The sequence below is a fragment of the Phocoena phocoena genome, chromosome 16, assembly GCF_963924675.1.
Source record: "Phocoena phocoena chromosome 16, mPhoPho1.1, whole genome shotgun sequence".
NCBI classification, from domain to species: Eukaryota; Metazoa; Chordata; class Mammalia; order Artiodactyla; family Phocoenidae; genus Phocoena; species Phocoena phocoena.
This window is the reverse complement of record NC_089234.1, coordinates 60,099,342-60,112,110: the sequence shown is the minus strand read 5'-3', so window position 1 is coordinate 60,112,110 and position 12,769 is coordinate 60,099,342. Positions and strand designations below refer to the sequence as shown.

At 39.2% G+C, this 12,769-nt stretch overlaps 1 protein-coding gene and 1 non-coding gene across 2 annotated transcripts in view; both read right to left on the bottom strand.

The window, feature by feature from the left end:
• The window catches only part of MICU1 (mitochondrial calcium uptake 1), a 223,862-nt gene extending 220,945 nt beyond the window's left edge, over positions 1–2,917 (bottom strand). The window contains exon 1 of the mRNA XM_065893771.1: positions 2,794–2,917. The gene's annotated coding sequence lies outside the window, so the exon portion shown is untranslated. The remainder of the gene's footprint in view (positions 1–2,793) is intronic.
• A 7,168-nt stretch (positions 2,918–10,085) lies between these two features.
• Positions 10,086–10,190, bottom strand: LOC136136767 (U6 spliceosomal RNA). The gene has a single exon (XR_010656699.1). It is a non-coding gene; the product is annotated as a U6 spliceosomal RNA (small nuclear RNA).
• Positions 10,191–12,769: the final 2,579 nt, after the last annotated feature.

Below are 12,769 nucleotides of genomic sequence, written 5' to 3'. Positions count from 1 at the left end.
ACGGCCAGGAGTGGGTTGCAAGATCATATGGTAACTCTATTTTTAGTTTTTTAAGGAATCTCCACACTGTTCTCCATAGTGGCTGCACCAGTTTATACTCCCACCAACAGCGTAGGAGGGTTCATTTTTTTCTACACACCCTCTCCAGTATTTATTATTTGTAGATTTTTTGATGATGGACATTCTGACTGGTGTGAGGTGATACCTCATTGTAGTTTTCATTTGCATTTCTTTAATACTTAGTGATATTGAGCAGCTTTTCATGTGCCTGTTGGCCATCTGGATGTTTTCTTTGGAGAAATGTCTATTTAGGTCTTCTGTCCATTTTTTTGACTGGGTTGTATTCTTTATATATATCAAGCTGTGTGAGCTTAAGCAATCTTTAAAAACTTAGGCAGTCTGCTAATAATTATGTAGTTTAAACAAAGTTTTCTCATTTATTGCTATATCTGCAATATAGAATTTTAAAACCTGCTAAAATCAAGACAAACTGAATAAAGAACCATCTTGCTAATTCTGCAGACACCTATATATTTTAAACTCTCTGGGGCTAAGCATTCTGAAATTGGGAAAATAAACTCTTCTAGACATTTTTTGTCATTGTTATTATTAACAATTACATTTAATGAGAATCTACTACATCACAGGCACTTGGCATATGTTAATCCTTACAAGACCCTTATGAGATAGGTATTATCATCTCCATTTGTAAATGAAATAATCTCAAGTTCAGAAAGATTAAGTAACTTGCTCAACATCAAGAAGTGATGGAGTTGGGTTTTAGAATATAGACCTGCCTGTCTAAACTAAAGCCTGTTAGCCAATTGTTAGCCACCAATGTTAGCAATTAAAGTTCAAATGTCCATTGAATCGAGCTACTAACATCTTTTTTTTTTTTTTTTTTTTTTTTTGTGGTACGCGGGCCTCTCACGGTTGTGGCCTCTCCCGTTGCGGAGCACAGGCTCCGGACGCGCAGGCTCAGCGGCCATGGCTCACGGGTCCAGCCGCTCCGCGGCATGTGGGATCTTCCCGGACCGGGGTACGAACCCGCGTCCCCTGCATCGGCAGGCGCACTCTCAACCACTGCGCCACCAGGGAAGCCCAAAAAATTTGGCTCTCTTTTAAAGGAAATAGTAAAAAAACTCTACTCCTTACGGAAAAAAAAAATGGTAAACATTCAGCAATTGCTGCAGCCATTGTAAAAATTGCTCAAGAGGGAAAACTAAAGATTGAAAGTGGCCAAATTAGGTATAATAACTTTATCACTTTTGTCCTATTAATTCTGAATAATATAAAATCTTAAGTGTCAGTTAAATCTTTCAGTTATAATTATTTTACATAATATTGCATTAAGGGACAAATTACATACCATTGTTAAATACAGGAAAGTCACTCTCAAAATGCACCTCTTGGAAATGTTAAAAAGTCTACTGAATATAGTAAATGTTCTATAGATTATAAATGAAGATAGCAATACACTCTTTCCTTCTCTTGCTCTTATTAGTTTCTATAACTCTTTCCTTTTCTCCCCAGGCACAAAACCAACTCCTGAATCTTTCCTTTTTGTTAGCATTACTTTGTGTCTTATAATCCTCAGTAAGGACACTTAGAGCAGCTGGAGGCCAGAGCCACCTTCTCACAAACAAGTGGCAGTGGGTTCTAAAAAATTTTTAGAATAAGGCAATATTTAACAAGCTCAATACCTTACCCAACGCTAGGAAGATAACGGGTGGTCGAACTGGCCAACACCTGTCTCAAGATGCTGACATTTTATTAATTTGTCATACAGTTTAATGAAACCTAAAGTCTCTTACAGCTATCAACCCCAAACTGCTTCACTCCTTTCTACTGCTAGATCACTTGCACATGTAACTCAAAGGAATACTTTAACATAAACAAAGGTATACCCAAGAAACTGCCCCCAAACCGATAGACACATCTATTGATACTTAAAAACAGAAATAAAATAGGACTTTCCAGGTACCACAAGGAAAATAAAGTATTTTACTCTAGTCCCTTAACTATAATATGGTTATTCTACTTATATTTACAAATATCTACAATACTTTTTAGGCATCTGAAAGAGAAGATAAAGAAACCATAAACCATAACATAACAAAGATCGCAACCTAAAGAACAGTTCGTTTTAAACTCTTTTCCCAACAGTCACACTGAGTCAATAACGCCCGGCTCATTCTCAAAGCATCGTATTGCGGGCCAGGACAGTATGGTGAGAAGGAAACTCGACAGCGAATGAAAACTGGTTACGGCACTGGGAAAGAGAAAAACTGAACAGTCCAAGAAGCCTGCACTTTGTTATGTTCTTTCAGGTCCCAGTGATTTTTCCACTTCTTTCTTTGTTTCAAAGATTAATACTTCCCCCATAAGAGATCTAACTGTAAACTCCGCACCCACTTCCAACCACATCCACAAATCCCAAGGATGTGTCCCTGGTCACCCGTGAGAAGAGGGACGTCGACGCTCAAGTGAACCCTGAGGTTGGGAACTCGGTAGAAGTTCTCCTGGGACAGGGAGAAGGGACTGGGTGAGGTGAAGGAAAGCTGAGGAAGGGAAGCAGGCAGGACTAAGAACTGCTCTCAAACCCCTAAACTGAGCACATCAGGGAGAGACAGCTATCCCGCTCGACCAGAGAAGTCGCCTGACCCCAGAGCGGACAAACAGCCGGAAACAGCCGGCCCCGGAGGTCAAGTCCCTAAAGCCGTTTCGCATCCCCTTCCCTTTCGTCTTTCCTAAAAGGCTGTCTCCTCATACCCTTCAGAGTCCAGGACTTACCCGTCCACGCTGGAGCTCCCGCTGCTTCTCCGTCAAAGCCGCCCACCTCTGAAAACCATAGAGACGAAGAAACAGGCGAGAACAGCCTCTAGCTCCACCGCCCATCCTCACGTGACTCTCCTAGCCGCTGAGCCTGTCGGGATCGTGGTGAAATGCGTGTGGGAGGGGCACGGAGGAAAAGGAGTGGGGAGAGCCCAGGGAAGCAACGGGCCCCTCCCCGGCCTCGGGCCCCGCCCCGGCCTCGGGCCCCGCCCCCTCAGTGTTTAGGCGGGAAGGTGAGAGAGTACCCAGAAGCTCTCTGGCTATTTCTCTGGCGTTCCTCCCTCCCCGCCCCCGACACACAAGGGGTACAGGAGTCTTTTAAAGAGATTTATTGTGCCTGCTGCCACCTTGTTGGTACCCTTTTACGTGTTGGCTAAGCAAAAAGGAGTCAGTGAAAAGGAAATTGGACCACAGTAAGTTGGGAACTGTTCTTTTCGAACTGCATCTATGAGATTTAGGCGTCTGACAAAATTTGCCTATTTCTTGACCTTGAAGTTTTTTCCAATTTAGAAACCGCCTCACCGCTTCCTCTACTGTGAGGTTTCTCACATGTTCTCTTTGCAAACTAATGTTATTGGAGAGTTTAGTCAGTAAGCTGCTAGGAGCATGTTTTTCTCTGATGTTGTTATCCGAACTGAGGCTCCAGAGGGGTCTTCTCTTCTGCTGTGGAAATAGAATGACAATATTTTGATAATGATATGACAGAACTTTTAAATAAAAATTTCTTCAAGAAGTTACTTAGAGCTGTAGAAAAGCTGCAACCATGGAAACAAAAGGAGGCAGACAGAACTACCACTGGGTTAAGTTGTGAAGTAAGCAGAACAACTATTCTCCATTTCTTCTCAAAGGACCGTCCCTCCCCACTACCCTAAGAACGGCAAATTATTGTGTTCATGGCACTGCTGCTAGCACTTTACAGGCAACCCAATGTTTCTTTACAACCACCCTGTCGATGGAAACTTTTATTCCATAGCAGGTAGGGAAGCAGGTGAAGACCCCTAAGTGACTCAAAAAATGCTGGAGCTGGTAAAGACCTAATCGAAAGGTCACCAAGGACATCTTAAGCAGTTTTCTTCAATCTGCTGTCCTCTGGATCTACTTGCCACAGGAGTTAGGAATCTGCTGATTTGCTTCTCAGCTATCAAAATGTGCCTTTTCTGTGTTACTTTCCATTTAGAACCTGTTCTCTGTTAAATGATAAATCTGATAAAGACATCCTTCCAGCTTTACTAGCAGGCACTTAGCACGGTATCCTTCTCAGGCAGCATGTCCATTCACGCTGACGATGGGAATTTCAAGTTGTGTCATAGATTACTCTCCAGAACTCTGGGGGCTTCTGGAATCTTAACTCGTATCTCAGTCAAGTGTGACTCAGAATAAGAAAAAGAAAGTTATCAATACATAAATGTTGAACAAAGATCAATTTTTAATACTTGGTGAAATTCAATACTGATTTCGGTCAAAATTTGTCTGTATAAAACTAAATAACCAGTTCAGCTAATTATTAAGTAACCTGTAAAAACATAAATCGCTGGTCTCAAACTCTTTGGTCTCAGGACCCCTTTACACTATTAAAAATTATTAAGGACCCCAAACAACTTTTGTTTATGTATGTATAACTATCAATACTTATTGTGTTTTAGAAATTAGAACTGGAAATTTTTATTTTTTATTTTTTTTCGGTACGCTGGCCTCTCACTGCTGTGGCCTCTCCCGTTGCGGAGCACAGGCTCCGGACGCGCAGGCTCAGCGGCCATGGCTCACGGGCCCAGCCGCTCCGCGGCATGTGGGATCTTCCCGGACCGGGGCACGAACCCGTATCCCCTGCATCGGCAGGCGGACTCTCAACCACTGCACCACCATTGAAGCCCAATTTTTAATTTTTTTAGTCATTAAAAATAAACCCATTATATGTTAACATATTTTTAATAATAACTATATATTTTCAAAAATATAAGTGCAGCATGGTTTTACATTCTTGTTAATTTCTTAATGTCTAGCTTATAGAAGACAGATGATTCTCATATTTTTCTTCATTAATATGCTTCAATATCACTCATCACGTAGCCTCTGAGAAACTCCACTGTACACTCAGAGAATGAAAATGATAAAGGCAAATAACAGCTTCTTATTATTAGGAAAAAAGTCTTGACCTTATAGATCACCAGAAAGGATTTCAGGGAACCCCTGGAGTCCATGGACCATATTTTGAGAACCTCTGTTTTAAACCATACAAATGTTAGCTACTTTTTTTTTAAACCATTTGTCATCAAGTGGAACATTTAGTGGAAAGACGAACAAGACAGAGATAATTTACAGAATAAAACAATCTTGTAAACGGGAGTATTCTTTCTTCATTTATCAAGAGCATAGAGTAAGTTAGCAGAATTCAGGTTCATAACTGAACACAACTACATTCTGCATTAGAAATCAGTCCACCAATCCAATACTGTCTTTCAGCTTGCTATGCAAGGAGGTTCCTGTCACATGAATATATAATATCACTAAAGTGGGTTTATATCCCCTACACAAACTAATATTAAGACTCAAATAAAATTTGAAGTTAAAATTATTTTCTTAAGCATATATTGAATGTCTACTATATGCAAGGCTCATAATAGGTGCTGGGCTTATAAAAATTTATAAGCATAGTTCCTGCCCTCAGGCAACTTATGTATACATAATGAGACTTACACCCTGGAATAAATGTATTTTCTGCCACGTTCAGTAGTTCCCAAATCAGCTTTATGATCAACTGTCTCAGAATTATCTGGGGAGATTTTAAAGATACATATTCTTAGAGTAAGAGATATGATGTTTAAGTGCACCAGGGTGATGCCCAGGAATTTGGATTTTTAAAAAGTGACCCGAGTATTCCCATATAATGATGGGTTTGGGAATGAATACAAAGTACATGCAACAGAGAAATGGACTTGGTCTTTGTCCCTAGTACTGTCACACATAAAATGTGATCTCTTTATTTCATCTTCAATATTTCAAAAGTATATCATTGTTCAAAGACCCGTGTTATCAACAGAGTACATATTTAATTTCATTCAGTTAAAATAGAAATTGATGTACTTATTTCAAACATTTTATAGTTCATCTGCTTTTATCACATAAAAATAATGTGAGATGTTACCACAGCAGTTTGCAGCACAAGAAACAAAACATCTTTTGCAACAAGAATCTGATGACAAAATGTGTTATTTTATAGAGCTTTGATTCAATTTATTTAATTTTTTTAAAGTGAATTCAGTGAGATGTTCCATGTTTCATTACACTTATCTTCAGGATTCCACAGATTAGCTTATAGTATTTCAAAACCTACGCAATCTTCCATCACAAATTTCTTTTGAGGATATATTATATTCAAGCAACTATTGAGAGACTTATGATCCATAGTTGCTATTGCAGTCTGTGTTCTTTGCTAATATTGTAGCCAGAATTATATTCAAGTAAATATGAAAAAATTTTAAAATAAGTTTAATGTTTCCTTTCTTCTTACCACAAAGGAAAAAAAAGGAAATAGCTAAATCAGCCATAAATATGATGATTTATAAAAATTGATATATATTCCTCTCGATCTTATGATTGAAAATAACTTCAAAATTAAAGACTCCCTACACAGATCTTGATTTCTAAATAACTTTCCCCATGACAAGGAATCAAAGCTTCTTGAAGAAATGGCTGATTTCAGGGCTAGGGCAGGAAGGTACAAGATGATCTGGAATATCTTCTTGGGCCAGAAATAAGAAAGTGCTCAGAAAATAAAATGGGGGCATGCCAACAGCAACCAGCTTGAAGGACCTCTCACTGGGCAAATCTGGGGTAACTAGAGTATGAAAATAAGAACAGTAATGAATTATGATCTATTGAATAAAATAAGAATTCATTCTTATATTCTAATGAGAGAGAGAAAGAGAGGGAGATGGGGGAAAAGGAAAGCTGTTCTCTAAAGAAAATGCCCACTGATAAATACAGAGAGAGTGGTGGAGTTGGAAAATCACCATTTTGCAACTATCATAGAAAAGATTGGTTTGGAAAACATCATCAATGAATTCTAAATCTAGGGGGAAATTTTGATAAGCAGTATACTTTCAGATCTTCAAAGTATCTCTCCACAGATTGTATATTTGTTAAAAGGGGGAAAAAGTAACTATACAGTGGAGAAACTAGGCAACACTTTGATCAGTGACCATATGCCTCCTGATGTGATACCCTGAGAAAGATATAATATCACTTCAATCTAATCGTGAGGAAACATCAACCAAACCCATATTGAAGAACATTCTATTAAATAACTGTCATGAGGGGGACTTCCATGGTGGTCCAGTGGTAAAGAATCCGCCTTCCAATGCAGGGGACGCGGGTTCTATCCCTGGTCGTGGAGCTAAGATCCCACATGCCACGGGGAAACTAAGCCCGCACGCCACAACTTTGGAGCTCGCGTGCCTCAATGAGAGAGCCAGTGTGCTGCAAACTACAGAGCCCATGCGCCCTGGAGCCCACGGGCCACAACTAGAGAGAGAAAACCCTCTGCAGGCCACAACTAGAGAGAAGCCTGTGCACCACAATAAAAGATCCCACATGCTGCAACTAAGACCCGACACAGCCAAGAAAATAAATAAATAAAATAAATAAATATTTTAAAATAAATAAATAACTGTCATGAAAGACCCCCCCCAAAATGCTGAGGAACTGTTACATATAAAAGGGACTAAACAGACTTGGCAAAGTCGATATGTGATCTAAACTGGAACTTGTACCAGAGCAGGGGAAATACTATAAAAGATTTATTGAAACAGTTGACACAATTGGAATATGGACCATAGATTAGAAAAAAGTAGCTCCCACATTTGATAACTATGTGATTATATAAAGTAATATATATATTTATAGTAAATACACACCGAGGTATGAAGAGGTAAGGAGGCATAATACATGCAATCTATTCTCAAATTGTTCAGAAAAAGTAAATGAAAATATCTAGAGAGAGAGAATGCAAATGCAGCAAAATGTTAAAAGTTGGTGAACTTGAATAAATAATATTCAGGAGTTCTCTCTCCTATTCTTGCAATCTTTCTGTAAGTTTAAATTGTTTTTAAAAAGAAAAAAGTTAAGGGCTCTCCAATTTCTCTCTCTTAGACTTCATTCCAAAATGGGCTAGAACATTCATCATGAACCTTTTAATTTATTTAGTTTTTTAATTTCCACTATTATTACTAGTCAGGTGGTAATTATCTTTTATAATTTTAGTTGATTATATACTACCAGTAAGAAGGAAAGCAAGTGACATTACAAAAGGCAAAAACAATTCCTTTTTTTAATAAATAGTATATTTTTATTGAACCCAACATATCCAAAATATCACTTCAACATGTAATCAACATAAAATATTATTAATGAGATATCTTACAGTCTTTTCTTTTTTGATAACATGTCTTTGAAATCAGTGTGTATTTTATACTTATTTTATACTCACATTTTGATTTGGATTTTTTTTTTTTTTTTTTTTTTTTTTGGGCCGCACTGCATGGCTTGTGAGAATCTTAGTTCCCCAGCCAGGGATTGAACCCCGGCCATGGCAGTGAAAGAGCTGAGTCCTAACTGTTAGCACTGTTAACACTGACTGAAACCACCTACCCTGGCCAGGAAAGATAGTAGCCGCTTGCATGCATTATCTTAGAACAGGGGATCCTGGTAAGGAATGTGGAACTAACAAGTTATCACCAACTGGAAGAATTCGGGAAAGGTCAAAAGGAGAGAGGGGACACCAGTCCATGCATCCTACCAACCTCCCAGGATCTTTCTTGCTGGAATCCATCTTGGCTGAGCAATGTGCACACCACCAGGAAGGACCCTGAGTCAGAAGGATTGGCCAAGGACTTCCCTGGTGGTTCAGTGGCTAAGACTCTGCACTCCCAATACAGGAGGCCTGGGTTCAATCCCTGGTCAGGGAACTAGATCCCACACGCCACAACTGAAGATCCCACATGCCACAACTAAAGATCTCGTGTGCCACAGCTAAGACTTGGTGCAGCCAAATAAATATTAGAAGAAAAAAAAAAAGAATGATTGACTAGAGACAACCCCGAAACTAACCCCATCACCATAAAACCTGAGACTGTGAGCCATGTGGCAGAGCAGTTCTGGGTTCCCTTACCCTCCTGCTCTCCACCCGGGTGCCCCTTCCCAATAAAGTCTCTTGCTTTGTCAGCATGTGTGTCTCCTCAGACAATTCATTTCCAAGTGTTAGAAAAGAGCCCATTCTCGAGCCCTGGAAGGGGTCCCCCTTCCTGCAACATAACCTGGACTGCCAGGGAATTCCCCATGGATTTTTTATTTTAATTGAAGTGTAGTTGATTTACAATGTTGTGTTAGTTTCAGGTGTACAGCAAAGTGATTCAGTTATACATATATATCTATATATATATATATATATTCTTTTTTCAGATTTTTTCCATTATAGGTTATTATAAGATATTGAGTATAGTTCCCTGTGCTATATGGTAGGTCCTTCTTGTTTATCTATTTTATATATAGTAGTGTGTATATATTAATCCCAAACTCCTAATTTATCCCTTCCCCCCAAGTACATCTCAGTTTGGACTGGTCACATTTCAAGAGCTCAGTAGCCACACATGGCTAAATGACAGCATTTGACAGCACAGGGCTAGGGAAAAAGATGCAGTCAAGGGGACTTTCTAAACACAATAGTAAATACAGTCACAGATTATGTTCAGGATCACTCAACTGGTAGAGTTTGGACTTGAGCCTCCAGTTACCATCCAACCCCAGACCTGTTCATTCTGCCACACGTAAGAGACTTTGCCTACTTCGGTGGCCTCATGGCTGGCTGGCCTCAACCAACCAAACTTATATATCCAAAACAAAATTCATCCTCTTACCACAAATACCTCCTCCTGCTCTCCCATTTTCTATTTCAGTTGATGGCACCATTATCTACCTGTTCACTCAAGTCATCTTCATTACATCTTTGAGCAAAAGAGCACCTTATCTAGAAGATAATTTAAAATCTAAATGCTTATCAAAAAATGCACCCTCCACTCCACCCCAACTAACTGAGCTAGTTCAGGCCACTTTTATCTCTCACATGGGTCTCAAGAACTTTTTTTCCCCCCAGTTTTATTGAGATATAATTGACATACATCACTGTATAAGTTTAAGGTGTACAGCATAAGGTTTGATATAGATACAATAAAAAGCTGAAAAAGAAAAATTTCCTTAAAAATATGAACCCCTTCACAAATTTTCATGGCATCCTTGTGCGGGGGCCATGCTAATCTGTATCACTCCATTTTAATGTTCTGCCCAAACCCGCACTGGTTGGCTGGTTCCCTTACTACTTCATAAGGCCCTTCATGGCTCTCCAACCCCTACTTAACAAAGGCCATGATCTTTTTTATGTAGCACAGAATTTCCTCCAGGGTCTGATCTTTCCTTATCTCTTTAACAATGCTCAGTTGTTTACCTTTCCTAGTCCTTGAACAAGTTCAAGTTCTCTCACCTCCTCTGAGCCTGCTATTCTTTTGTAAAAATAGCCATCCTAATCTCTCAAAAAGTTGAAATGAAACAAAAAAGTTGCCCTGAGGTTTAAAAGAAATATACTTTAAACAATACACGATCAAGGGCTTACTGTACCCATCACTCCTTTTTATCTATATCTATCTACCTAGATATTTATTGAATACTCACTAAGTGCTAGGCACTTTGTGGGACACAAGACAGAGGGAATACAGAAAAATAGATTGAATAACGTGACCTTTGCCTTCCCCAAGCTCATTACAATATAGTTTCTCAACTATAAACTACCTTTAAGGACTAGATAATCTCTAATGTTAAGAGCAAATCAGGAGGTCCCCAGAAGTTCAGACCGGGCTGCCCCCCAGGCACCACCACATCCCAGCGCCTCTCAAAAAATTCCTAAGCCCAGTTGCAGGAAATTTTTATATTTGCAACTAAAATTTGATTCTAGATATTTTAAGAAATTAACTAATTGAGATAATTGTTTAGATGAATCAAGGTTAAACAAAGGAGAAAAAACAAAGTTGATACAGTTATTCCAGTTTCCTTAAATTATTTTAGAAAATTTATTTTTCAACTTCCTATAGGCATCATCAAAATTGTCCTCTAAAATAATTGGTAAACTGGGGGTGGGGTGGGGTGGGGTGTCGTATTTTTTAGTTTTAGTCTGTCCCATAATTCTTAATTACTTTCTAATTACAAACATGCATGCCCTTAAATTCAAACAATTGAGAAGTGTGTGAGACAAAAAAAATGTCCTTCTCTATACTCTGATGTTACCCACAAAGATAAAACCGCTGTTAAGTTTTTCCATGCTTCTATCAATGTGTCTCTCTGTATGTGTAGACAGTTTTTTTAAAAATGGGAATCATTTTGCACAATTTGTTAATTTCTTATTTAACAAGCAAGTCTTTTTAAATTTAATTTTTAGTTTATCAAAGCTATGCATATATAGTTTTTTATAAGTAGTATAAAGGTCAAATAATTTGACTAGTAAAAATCGTTTCTAGGGCTTCCCTGGTGGCGCAGTGGTTGAGAGTCCGACTGCCGATGCAAGGGACGCGGGTTCATGCCCCGGTCCGGGAGGATCCCACATGCCGCGGAGCGGCTGGGCCCGTGAGCCATGGCCGCTGAGCCTGCGCGTCCGGAGCCTGTGCTCCGCAACGGGAGAGGCCACAACGGTGAGAGGCCCGCGTACCGCAAAAAAAAAAAAAAAATCGTTTCTAATCATTTATAACACATTTACATGGTTTAAAATTTTAAAAGTACAGTGGTATATGCTATGAAAAATCTCTCTTCCACCTCAGTCCCTGAGACACCCAAATCTACTCACGGCAACAAATGACATTAATTTTTATACATCCTTCATGCATGTACAAATATATACACACCCACATACCCTTTGAAGACCTTTTTATATATAAAGGGCTTCCTCAGTTTTTTATACAGCTATGTGGTATTACGTTGCATAGACATGCCTTTATTTAATCAGTCACCTGATTTGTTTAGTCAGACCTTTAGAATGTTTCTAATTCTTCCTCTAAAAATAATCTGCTAAGAGTAACCTCAAATATATATTGTTTTGCTGATATATGGGTAATCTATGGAATATATTCCTAAAAGTGGAGTTGTGGGTCAAATTTTGCACAGGTTAGGTTTTCTGGCAGATTCTGGGACAGAAATTTAGAGTTCAAGGTGTTTGTTTATTAAGGAGTGCCCTTGGGTTCAACATCTGCGGAAGGGAGAAGGAGGAAGTGGGATTGAGCAGAAGGAGAAGTTGAGCTTTGAAGGTGCCCCATGCAGCCTCAGCCAACCCCACAGGGGAGCTGTGGAGCTGAAATGACCTACCAGAATTGGCCCACATTGGGTGGAAAAGGCTTTTATACCCCTTCCTCCATCAGTGGGCTGCCCCAAGAAGGCACTGACTTTAGATGGGGCAACTCTTGGCAGCTGAGGCAAAACTTGCAGGGGCTGACAGTTGAAGATTGTCAGCTGACAGATCTTCCAGCAGCTGGGACAAGACCTTCCTTGAAAGGGGATATCTGGGAGGCCCATCTCCATGTCCAACCGAAAAGGGTATGTGACTTTGGTAGATTTTGCCAAATTGCCATACCAATTTATACTTCCACCAGCAACATATGAGAATGTTTGTTTACCCATATCCTCCCCAACACAGAATTTTATCAAACTTCTGGATCTTTACCAATCTGATTAGGTGAAACATGATGTCTTGGTATAGGTCTAATTTTCTTTTCTTTTATTCTGAGGGAAGTTCAACTTCTTTTTGTCCTTTTTTTTTCTTTCCTTTGAACTATCTGTTTATATCCTTTGCATATTTTCCTACTGGGATAATTTTTTTTTAAAGTAATTTGTAGGAACTCTTAGT